Below are 11,416 nucleotides of genomic sequence, written 5' to 3'. Positions count from 1 at the left end.
TTGACAGCAAGTGACAAATTGGCCGCCCCCTTGAGATGGACAAAAACGGGATGGACTTAACTCATATTCAGTAAATATCAGTCAGCTGCATAGAACATATTACTAACATTTTGGGGTTGACTTCTCCTTAAGTTGGGGTTCAATACAAGATTCTGTAAATTCTTATTTCTTTGTTGTTTGTTGTGAAATGTGCAAAAGCCAACTTTCACAAGAGCAAAACATCAAACATTGAGTTAAATTGCCAAACTCGAAATTCTATTGAAGTTCGTTGCCTTCATTGTAAAAAAAAAAAAAAAAAGAAAGAAAAAAAAGAAGTTGAGTCAACTCAAAGTTTCAAGGACACAATTCAGTAAGATTTTAATTTGGACAATCCCAAAATTTATTTTGAGTTTTGTGAATGATCAAAGTGGCTTTCCTGCATTTTCAACAAAGAAATAAAGAGTCCCTTGTATTGTCTCGCAACTTATTAAAGGTAACAGCTCAGCAAATTGTTTTGATTAAACTTGCTTGCTTTATTGTGCTAACTGCCACTTTTGTCATTGTCAAAAATGAATTCCATTTTTTTTCCAACTTAAATGACTCTTTTAGCCTCAATAAATGCAAGGTGTTTTCTTACAATGCTGAAATTTTGATTTCATCCAACTTTTCTTCTCACAAAATCTCACAGCTAAACAACAATGGATTAAAAAGCTAAATGCTTCCGATCGAACTCTACAAGGACTCTTGTTTCCTTTCTATACCTTCTCTATCTCGCTTTCCTTCTCCGTTACTCTCCCCCAGAGGTTTGATGCTCGGTGGATGAGCTCGGCGTCTCGTTCGCGTCGTCCTACACGCTCTCTGCAGCAAAATCAATATTTGAGAACAATTTGCACTGCTCCCCGCTGGCTCGTGTATGGCGATGCAACCTCGGCTTCGCGTCTTAAAGACACAGATCGTGTCAGAGAACGATTTTAGCAATCGACCCGAAGGTCAGGAAAATCTTCACCATCCATACGTGCGTGCAGGATTGCCAATACGGCAGCGGAAGGGACGCACATCTTCCCCGTTTTGCCAATTTTCGTGAGGAAGAACAACACCGCACTCATGAATCGGCCTCATGGCATATCATATTAGCGCATTCACCCTTAAACCCCATTTTGCGATCAAGTGCATTAAATTGTACTAAAAGTGTAATCGCCGTTTGAGATGTGGTTGCAGACATTGTGAAAAATACGTTATTTACTCAAAACAAACAGACCGGTGGCTTTTATGTTCATGGTTTGGCATATGGCGTGAGCCAGACGCCTGAACTCACACAAGTAAACACACAGCGTGGTCAACATGATGGCGCAATAACATGCTGATGAGAATGGATACGACAAAATAAAATCAGTAAAAATGGGCAATAACGTCAACAAAATCAAAGCCGCGCAGAGGTAAGTGATTGAAAGAAAGGGCAGGAGAGGATGATTTCATGTAAGACTTTATTTATGAGCTAAGCCTTCGAAGAGAGGAGCGCGTGCATTGTCACACTCAACGCCTCCACATTCGTCCAATTTGGATGGAGATAATGAATCTCCTCGATGAAAAATGGTCATCTCTGGGCCTGCGAGTCAACATAAATCACACCAAACGCGCAGAACAGCTGAATGAAATCACAAACAGCAAGATGGGATGGATCCTTATTTGCCCCTCAATCTTTGGGTCTGCTCAAATGAGTGATATTATTATTTTGTCAGAATTTAGCGGTGATAAAAGATCTTTGATGTTTTTTTCCATTAAGTACACAAAGGATAAATCGTCACTGGACATCCATTTGTCACCTGCACGTCAGTACGGATTTTGGGGCTGCTTCTGTCTTAAATGCCAAGTGTAGCTTTTGATACCATGATGACCGCTGTCAAAACTTGGGCATGCAATGAAGCTAGGGGATAATTTTTGTCTTTAGATTTTTGTGACGTTTGTTGTTGTTGTTGTTTTTTTTTAATAAGCAACAAGTCTGGAAACATTTCGCGCTGTTAATGGAGACTGTCAAACTCCTCCCAAAGCAGGAGTTGTTCAGCCCTCCGTGTCCGGATTGCAAATAAAAGGCGCTTACGCAATTCCGGCACTTGCTAATTTAACCGTAACCCACCATATAGATTCAATTGCTTTTTCACTCGGATAGGCAGCACTTCATCACCAAGCTCCCGCATAAATAGGGCGACAGCAAGACAATGACTCGGTCATGGAGTTTCAAACTTGATGGTTGGAGAAGCAATTTTACATCAAATGTCCCCTTTTAAACGACAACCTTTGGGTTTGTCAAAAGTTTCACATGTAAAAATAACCAACAATGTCAAAACGATCTCCATTCACAGAAAAGTAAAAAAAATGCCTAATGGAAAAATAAAGGAATGTTGGGGTTCATTTCCCTAACACACAGCTTGGTGTGGGGTGACATATGGGTATGTGAGGAATATATATATTTTTTTAAATATTACTTTATTATCATTATTATTATTATTGTATCATTATTTTATGTCTAATACTGTATACTTATTAACTCTTACATATTTTGTACTGCTTTGCCTTTCACTTATGTGGACCCCAGGAAGATTAGCTCTTGTAGATTGCAAGTGCTAATGGGGATCCAATAACACCAACAACACCTCCCAAAAGGGCTCTCGGGACATCTCTACAGCAACGCGTTGCATTTTTTTTCCCATCTACAGCAGGATTCAGAATTGGTGACCTCTACCCCATCCAACACCTTTGTGACAAATGAGAACAGATTGTCCGACATTGGTGACCTCTGACTTTGCAAACGTTCTTCTGGATGAATGTGCAAAAAAACGCCGACTGGCACACTCAACCATCTCGATGAAAGTCTTACCAGAAACGTGGAAGCTGTTCTAACAGCAAAGGGGAGACCAATTACGTTGTTTTCCATTTTCACTTCCGGTAGGTGCAATGGCTCGGTGTCCTAATACCTTTTGTGAGAATAGTCCGAGAAGACAAGTCGAGAGCAGATATAATCGGAGCGTCTACTCGCCCGTCTTATTATACAATATACCAAGCTAATTTGTGCCGCTATTAAAGCCCCAAGCACCGCGCGGCGCAGTCACGTATGCTCAGACGGGAACACACTAAGGCTCAGAAAAACACATTATCTAAACCAAATTTAATTGTATTCGCAGCTTTTATCATCATTCAACTCACTCAAGAGCATAATTCAGTCAGCCCCTTCATTCTGCGCTCAAGTGCGGTTCCTGTAATGGGATAGCGGCCATGCGAATCTATTCGCTCCCGTTGAAAGTCGTCAGGTGAAGTTGGGAGGATTCATTGCATCAGCCGCACTCTCACGCTTGTACCCAATGTGACAAAAACGCCAACAACAAAGCCCATTAAAATTCAATGAGACCGAGCGCAAAAAAATAAAAGAGGGAAAACAATCAGAGGTGTCGTTAATATTAATTTTGCAGGAGGCCTGCGAAGGGCTGATATTGATGGCGGAGTGAAAAGGGATTCATTAACATCTTCCTCCGAGCAGCTTCCCCTCGCCAAGCCCCGTCCTTGCTGTGTCGTCAAACTCACTTATCTCTCCCAAGCAATTAGCCACTGGAGGCTCTATTGACCGGAGTCTTTGTTATACTAACTGGCTACATTAACACGGCCATAGCCTGGCAGTCTTGGCAATGCCTGTGTCAGTGCCAATGTGAACACGACTGATAAAGGGAAGCCCTGCAGCGCACGGGCGTTTGCGTGGAGAATACGCCAGCTACACCGATGCATATTAACAAGCTGTTATCGTCCTCGGTGTCGGGCACCTGCACTTTACATCCCAAACGTAGCTTGGGTGTTTGCTGCGCGGGCAGGTTCGAGAACCCCGCAAGCGTTTCATACATATAGGTAAACCTATTTCATATCACCCAAAAAAAAAAAATGCTGAATGCACAGAGGCATAGATGATATTAGATTACAATACACATGCGCTTCTTCTCGGAGTGGATGGTACGTAGAAGAAGAAGAAGATTACATACATTCTCTCAACAGTATGACAAATTGCTTGCGGCTTTATCACTTGCTCTTTGTGCCTCTCGTGCATGTGGACACAAGGCTCGAGGGAGCGCCAGCGTGTGGTGATTATTTCACGCTAGCCTGGATCAGGGTTATGATAGTTTGGGATTTTTTTTTTTTTTTTTTCATTTTAGCTTGTTTTTAATTTCATTTTGACTTTTGGTTTTTGAAATTCAAGTAGTTTCAATTCGTTTTAGAACAGGTTTGGTAGTTTTTATGCATTTTGGGGTTTCCCCCCCCCCCCCCCCCCAAATGCTGAGTTTAGTGTTTTTATTAGTTTTAGTGTTAGTTTTTGTTGAGTGCAACATTAAGCATTGTGTTATGAAGCCAACACCTTCCTCCTTCTGGACAGATGTACAGCAATACCGAAATAAATACCTTTACAATGAACGACGAAAGAGTGTGTATGATTTATTGAAAAAGACAAAAACAAAGGATATTTCCCCCATGATTATAATTAATTTTAGTTAGTTTTATAAACACAAGATTATTTTGTTTAGTTAACATTTTTTTTTTTTCTATTTCAACTTTAGTTGTTTCGATAGTTCAATCGCTAACTATTAGTTCATTATAATAACCTTACTCTGCGTGGAATTTTCTGTCCATTCATTCAATAGGACATGTTAGATGAGAGTCTTGGTCACATGTTTTTCCACATCAAACTGATCCAAAATTAATTGAAAGTCTCTTGCTTTCACGCTGGGACGGAAGAGGGCCTTCTCCCCCGAATTGCTACCACAAAGTTGGAGGTACACAACTGCAAGAAAGATAACCAGAGGACAAAACAACCAGAAATGTTGCATGTTTGACTGCTTGTGTCCAAACATCTCAATAACTACAGATCGACACCCTAAGCTTACACTCGATATTAACTCATTCACTGCCATTGATGAATTTACACGTCTTTTCACAGTCGAGCCATTCAAGACCAGGAACTTATTTATATTTTTTTCAAAAGTTTTCAAACGTTAGGGTAGAAGAGGGTCTGAAAATATTTGGCAGTGAATGAGCCAAACAGAAAAATTTTGCAAACAAAGTGATGTCTTTTTGTGCGCTCCGTGCCAACTGAGGGTCCAAAGTATAGTTGCACATCTGCTGCGGGCAGACAGCCATTGCCCAGCCCAAAATGTCGCCAGACCTCAGCCCTGACAACAAGGCTTTTTTGGCTTCTCTCGCTGCGCTCCATTGTCATCCGTCGGCCTCCGCGGTTGCCTCCGCGGCAGCGTGACAGATCCCCCATCAGACGAGGAGCGAGCGGTGCGGAGGAGGGGCGGCATGGCAGAATACGGCTAAATCACTCTGTAATCAACGTGTTGTGATGGAGGCTCAGCAGGCACGCTAACAGTTACAATTGGCCAGGCAGCGCTTGTAAACAGGAATGGCTGTACAAAAGAGGCAGCCTGAATAATTAATAAGATGTAAGAGGATCTGTCTTTGGGGGATTTTGGAGCATCGATTCAGCATGAGAGTGAGGGAGTAAGGCCTGAGAAAAATGGACTTTTATGGCCCCAACCTTTGCGCATCTTTTTTTAAATTTTTTTTTTTTTATAGCCCTACATTGTCATGCCCTGATGAGTCCATGCTCACGTGCCGCAGTTCCCGTGTAACTTTAATTCTACTTTTTCTTGTGTGAAATTAGGCCGCGCACTGTTACAAATAGGTGAATAGTAGGAGTCCATTTCAGTCCTGCATTGTACAATCGATACTAATGGATCCGGAAGTGATAACTATTGGTCTCACCTTTTCAGGCATAAGGCACACTTTTTTTCCCCCATAGTTTGGCATGTCCTATGACTTATACTCAGGTGTGGCTTATACTGTATATTAAAAGTAGAACTCTGCTTGTCACCAGAAATCCAAATTGCCTAATGGTGTTGACGGCAGCGAAAGAGTTGCGATTGGATTTGAAACTTCAGTTGCTAACTACGGAAATGTTTTTTTTCTTTTTTAGTTTAAAATGGCTTTCCTTAGCTCGAATTCCACATCACATTGTGGTCATACGTCACACATTGGTTGCCATAACTACTTCTATTTCTTCTCCTGCCATTTCTTCATTTCTTATTCTACTTTCTTTTAGTGGTTTGGCAAAAACCTTTGGTGCATTACCGTCACTTTTTTTTTTTAGCACGCGGCATCCGCCGCAACAGGGGTTTACAATTTACAGCACCAAAAGGCGAAATAATCGACCACAATGCGATACTACTTCAGCTAAACATTTTTATAGTTACAAGCGGACGTTTCGAGTCCAAACAGAACTTGTTTTGGTCCGTTAAAGTAATTAGAGAAGAGGAATTTCAGGCGTCAGTCCGAGCTCTACACTTCTCCGACTTGGTTTTTAGTAAAATGCAACAGTGACTTTTATGTTTTTTTTCTTCTCCGTGATGCATTTTTGACGGGTGCAACTTGGTCTGAAAAATACGATCATTTTCTCTGGGTGTGCAGAGTTTGAGATGATAAGAAATACAGAAATGTAGACAAGATGTACATTCGTCGTCCGACTCACTTCAGTTCCACATACAGGCACATGAAAGCACGACGCATGAGAATGACAGAATAATGAATAAATCATCAGGGGGATCTGATATCAAATTGCGGCCATTCTCTGCAATGGTCACCGTGAAAACGCTGCTGCCTTGTTATTTTATTGCTGCCGCCGTGCGAGTGTTTGGACCGTGCTCCATTCAAATGCAAATGCGTCTTTTAAGGAAAACATCACAAACATGTCACCTGCATATTGCATACACGGCGGATACGGCGGCAGGAAAATTCCCGCTTCACAACTTCCTCATTCGCTCCTCACTACGATTCAGAGTTACGGTCTTCTGTGTCACTTCGCAATTATTTGATGGCGCCGGCTATGCAAATGCTCCCCCTCCTCTTGGCGACCTTTTTTCTTAGTTCCCCGCTGAGCTGATGTTTCCGAACGCATGAGGCCTCTTTTGGACGTTTTGCTCCTTTTGTGCCTGAGGTAAGAGAGAATAGTGGGTGGCCTTTTCCCCTGACAAGAGACATGTGTTTGTTTGGCATCGGGTGGGTGGGTTACATCATCTGGTTGTCCGCCTCATGTCCGCACTCCTTTGTGCTGACGCGGACGGGGACAACGCGCAAAGACCATCATCAGAGGAAATTAGCTCAGTAGCGTTGAAAGCGCCCGCTTCTCACAATAGCCACTGGCCATGCTAAATCATTAGCCTGTCACTTCGCTGGGGTTGACTCCAATTATTCTCTCAATCCGCCTCCAAACCAAATTGCATTATTACAATTATATCCATTGCATGACATATTGTCTATTACATGAGACAGGGAAAGAAGTAGGGAGAAGAATAAATATGTCCGATGGAAGGGGTTGGGCCACTATCAAGCTCCACAACGTGTTTTACTCTTCCCGTCTCTTAAGAAGGGCATATTGATGATGTTTTCTACTCCACAAATATTACATAAACATTTTCCCCAGTCAGCGCTTCTATCGCTTGCTCCTTCTTGATATAAGCAAGTCCATTGCAGGTTATCGAAAATCATCCAGCCCTTTTCTTTACCGCGTGTCTTCATTAGGGTGGAGCCTGGCGCAGCTCACTTTGGCCTCCTGGCCATTTACGCTCAGGGGCATCGATTTTTATTTGTGGGGTCCGCCTGGTTGACACCTTACAATTTCTTTTCCCGATCGGTTCAATATCTGTCAGCAGCCGCCCGCCACGCCCCCATCGACAATAGTGGCACGGGGGGGGGGGGCCTCTTCTTGACTAGTAAGTAACCTAATATTATTCTCTCTATTTTTCGATTGTGATTTCAGCGCAGCCCGTGTTCGTCGATGGGGCTGATTTTGGTGCGACACCCCTGTTCACATGTGGCCATCAGGAATTTGGGGAAAATTTGTGGCGATTCATTTTGACCGTATTTCATCTGATCGCATTTTAGGTTCATTTTTTTTTTTCCTTCGCGAGCAGTCGTCCAACCCTCGTCCAGTCCTTTTGGCTGAGAGTCCCTCGCCGCTACTTTGAGTGTCGCAGCAGTCATGTCAACAGGCTGTCAGCACTTATCAGGACATGGCGCCGCTCATCAGCCGTGCCTCAGCTCATTTCCCAGGCTTTCCCCTCTGATGAAGTCCGAGATGTCATGCAGCCAAGACCTGTCTCAGACCAACTGGCTGTTTTCACACTGCCACCTGCTTGAACTGATAGATCGGACTCCCCGCTAAGAGAGTGAACACTGCCGCGGGGCTGTCGGAGCGTCACACTGTGATGTGCAGGAATCCCACTAACGCACCGCCGCGTGCTGCACTCCAACCTGCTGCTTCATCCATGTTAGCTCCTCGATGGCATCCGTTGTCATGACCCCAAAAGCGAATCATTTACAGAGTAACTGTCACCTCACCAAATGCTAGGGTCACCACGGTGAGAGCCGGTTTGACAAAATAAAAACAATTGAGGGCACTTTTGTTGTGTGTGACTGGTACAAGTAGAAAAAAATCGCCTTCAATAGATGGATAGAGATCACTAGAGCAGATACTGTTATCCGCCAGACAGATGGGCACTTTATTCAAACTGAGAGAAATGTAATTGTCAAGGCGGCGGTCACCTCACATTTGCACTCATATTAACAGAGCTGGGCATTTTAATAAAAATTGAGCATTCATTATACGTCATCCATCTGCAGCGTGGGTATCCTTCATTCGCCTTTTTTTGGGTGGGGTAAAAAAATTAGAACCCGCCTATAGGCTGGTCCGCCTCTGATTTTAAACGGGCTTCTGTCAGCGAGATCTACTGCAATACCACCAGTGTTAGCCTGCAACTCAAACTTCTTTTTTTGGTCGCTGCTGCGGCTAGACAACGGCAATTTTGTTCAATTGACAGGTGATTTGCAATGATTACTAAAAGGGGTCAATAATTGCTATGAATTCACGATCACATACTTTGAAACATTTGATGCGCATCTCAGAGGTGCACACTGACCTAGCAAAAATGGGAACATATTGTTTTTTGTTTTTTTTTTAGTTGTTGTTCTTTTTCCATGTAGAAACGGCACCGGGAAACCACATCATCTCTAAAATGAGTGTGGCAATACTCAGGCCAGCAAACCTAACCGCGTCACTGGAAACAAATCTGACTCACTGTCAAACAAGCGGACTAAAAGGTGTGTTTTCAATTGAACATCCAGAAGGGCTCCCGCTTAAACGGAAAGGCCACTTTCACACACTAGTGAAATGCTCTTATAGGCGCGACGGAATTCCTCTTATGGACACTACCAAAACACTCTTAGATACTCTACATAAATGCTCTCACAAGCACCTTTGACCTCTTCCTTTTGCAAATCATACAAAAATGCCTCTCAACAGAAACCTCCCACAAACCAAACACCCCAGCGTTATTCTGTCTCTTAATGGCTCTGCTCTTCAAATCGTCACTTGCTAGCCGAGACCTGTGGAATGTGAACAACTGTGTGTTGCTCTTTTTATACGCAACCATGACACTCTCCTGTTTCCAATGATTGGGGTGTAGCTTAGGGTAACCCTTTCTGAGTCTCCCCTTGCCCCTGTCCCAGTTAACTTTGTTGCAGGAGTCAAATTCAAAACGAGAGAATATTTGCAAAAACAAACAACTCCCAAAAAAAAAAAAAGAAAAACTCCACAATAATGTTCATCGGTTTCAACATGAAATATTTTGTCTTGCCTGTTTTGTAGTGTATTGAATTGAATGCAGTTTGAAAAGAATTTGCAGTTCATTGCATTCTGCTTTTATTGACATTTTAAACAACATCACAACGTCATTGTTTTTGAGCTTTGTAACAAAACGCACCAGCTGTGGGAATTTAATAAAGTTTTGTTTGCATCTCATTGTTTTCAGCGTTGGCATGGAAGCAATAATGGTGTCGTTTTAAAAAAATTATTTCATGTAAACCAGTGGTTCTCAAACTCTTTACACCCAGTACCACCTCGAAAAAATAATGAGTTCTTCAAATACCACCATCATGACCAACATGAAAATACAGTAATGAAGCTCTAAGTGTTTGCTAAAAACAAGAGAAAGGTTTTACTCCTAGACAGTCAATTTACAATTTGAAGCCATTGTAATTATGCACAGTTTGAACATTGTGCTTAAATACAGGAAAACGAAATACGACTTCAATCATGATTAACTAAGAAATGGACTGCACAAAGTTCAATAGACGGTGTCCTTATGATTTGAAACAAACAAACAAACAAAGTTTGTTGGAGCCACTTTCTCTGAAAGCGGTTGTATTTTTTTTGTAAATCACTTATTTTTGTCCGTGGAATAAAAAGTAAATCGATTCGTCATAGTTGACGTTAATGAATCTAGAAGTTGTACCCTTTGTTGTCGTTGAGTTCTGTTGTTGAAGTCATTTTTGTTTAGTATGCCCCTCAATGGCGAGGTATGACTACTGCATTTCGAGGCGTGTGCTCTCCTTGATGGGGTCAAGGGTTAAAAGCAAGATGGCCGCCTTAAGTCATGCAAGCAGGCCTCTCGGTTAGATGTGTTTTTTTCAAAGCATGATCTGAAAGCATCTTTCGGACATTCGGAGGCATTATTTGGAAACATTATTCGGAAGGATTATTGGGACGCAAGCACAACTTGACTCCTGACCTCCTCGCCTGAACAAACAAATGGTGAGTCAATGCTGTGACGCTTTGCTGAGAGGTACATGCCCTTTGACTTTTAGGAACATTGAAATGTATTGAAAAAAAAATGTCTCAAACTCAGTTAAACAGATGCAGACAAGTGCAAATGTTTTGTATTTTAAAAAAATACCCTCAAAACTTAACTGCATTCAAAAAATGCTCTGTACTTAAAGTAAAACAAAAATAGGACTCTACTGGATTAAAAAAAAACAACAACATAGTTTTTCCTATGTGTTTCCTCTTCTAAATATTGTACATTTTACATGTATTTCGTTCGGTGATTCATTCCCATACCACTAAAGAGAGACCTGTGCTACTTGTACCACACTTTGAGAATAACTAGCTCAGCAAAGGGACAGTTTTGATCAATTTTGATCAAACCTCCCCACATTTGTCACCATGAAACATAAACTGCAGTAAATGAATGATTATGCCGGGTGGCAAACGCAATCTCATCGCCAACCCATTAGCAGCGCTGACAAACAGTGTGTTCTTGTTTGTAAATATGCCCTTGTGTGTGTGTGTGTGTGTGTGTGTGTGTGTGTGAGTGTGCTGCGAGCGTTTGTCTGAAGTGAGACCTTGGACCCAATTAGACTTGGTAATGATGTGGCCGGTTTACAGCGAAAGCCCTCTGCTAATGATGAATGCAGTTGACGGACGCGGTCCAGACAAAAGTTCAAAAAGCCATTCTGGGCCTCGCTCCATGTCAGTTTTGTCGGATAGACTGGCGGATCAGTCATTTCA

The 11,416-nt window shown here is 42.3% G+C and overlaps 1 long non-coding RNA gene across 3 annotated transcripts in view; it reads left to right on the top strand.

The window, feature by feature from the left end:
• Window positions 1-10,458: 10,458 nt before the first annotated feature.
• Window positions 10,459-11,416, top strand: part of LOC147142599 (uncharacterized) — a 124,465-nt gene continuing 123,507 nt past the window's right edge. For all 3 annotated transcript variants that reach the window (XR_015088114.1, XR_015088113.1, XR_015088115.1), the window contains exon 1: window positions 10,459-10,660. This is a non-coding gene — a long non-coding RNA (uncharacterized LOC147142599). The remainder of the gene's footprint in view (window positions 10,661-11,416) is intronic.

This window comes from Filicampus tigris, chromosome 9 (genome assembly GCF_054856515.1).
Source record: "Filicampus tigris isolate MCC_2025a chromosome 9, RoL_Ftig_1.0, whole genome shotgun sequence".
In the NCBI taxonomy this organism is placed as follows: Eukaryota; Metazoa; Chordata; class Actinopteri; order Syngnathiformes; family Syngnathidae; genus Filicampus; species Filicampus tigris.
This window is presented reverse-complemented; position numbering and strand designations above follow the sequence as displayed.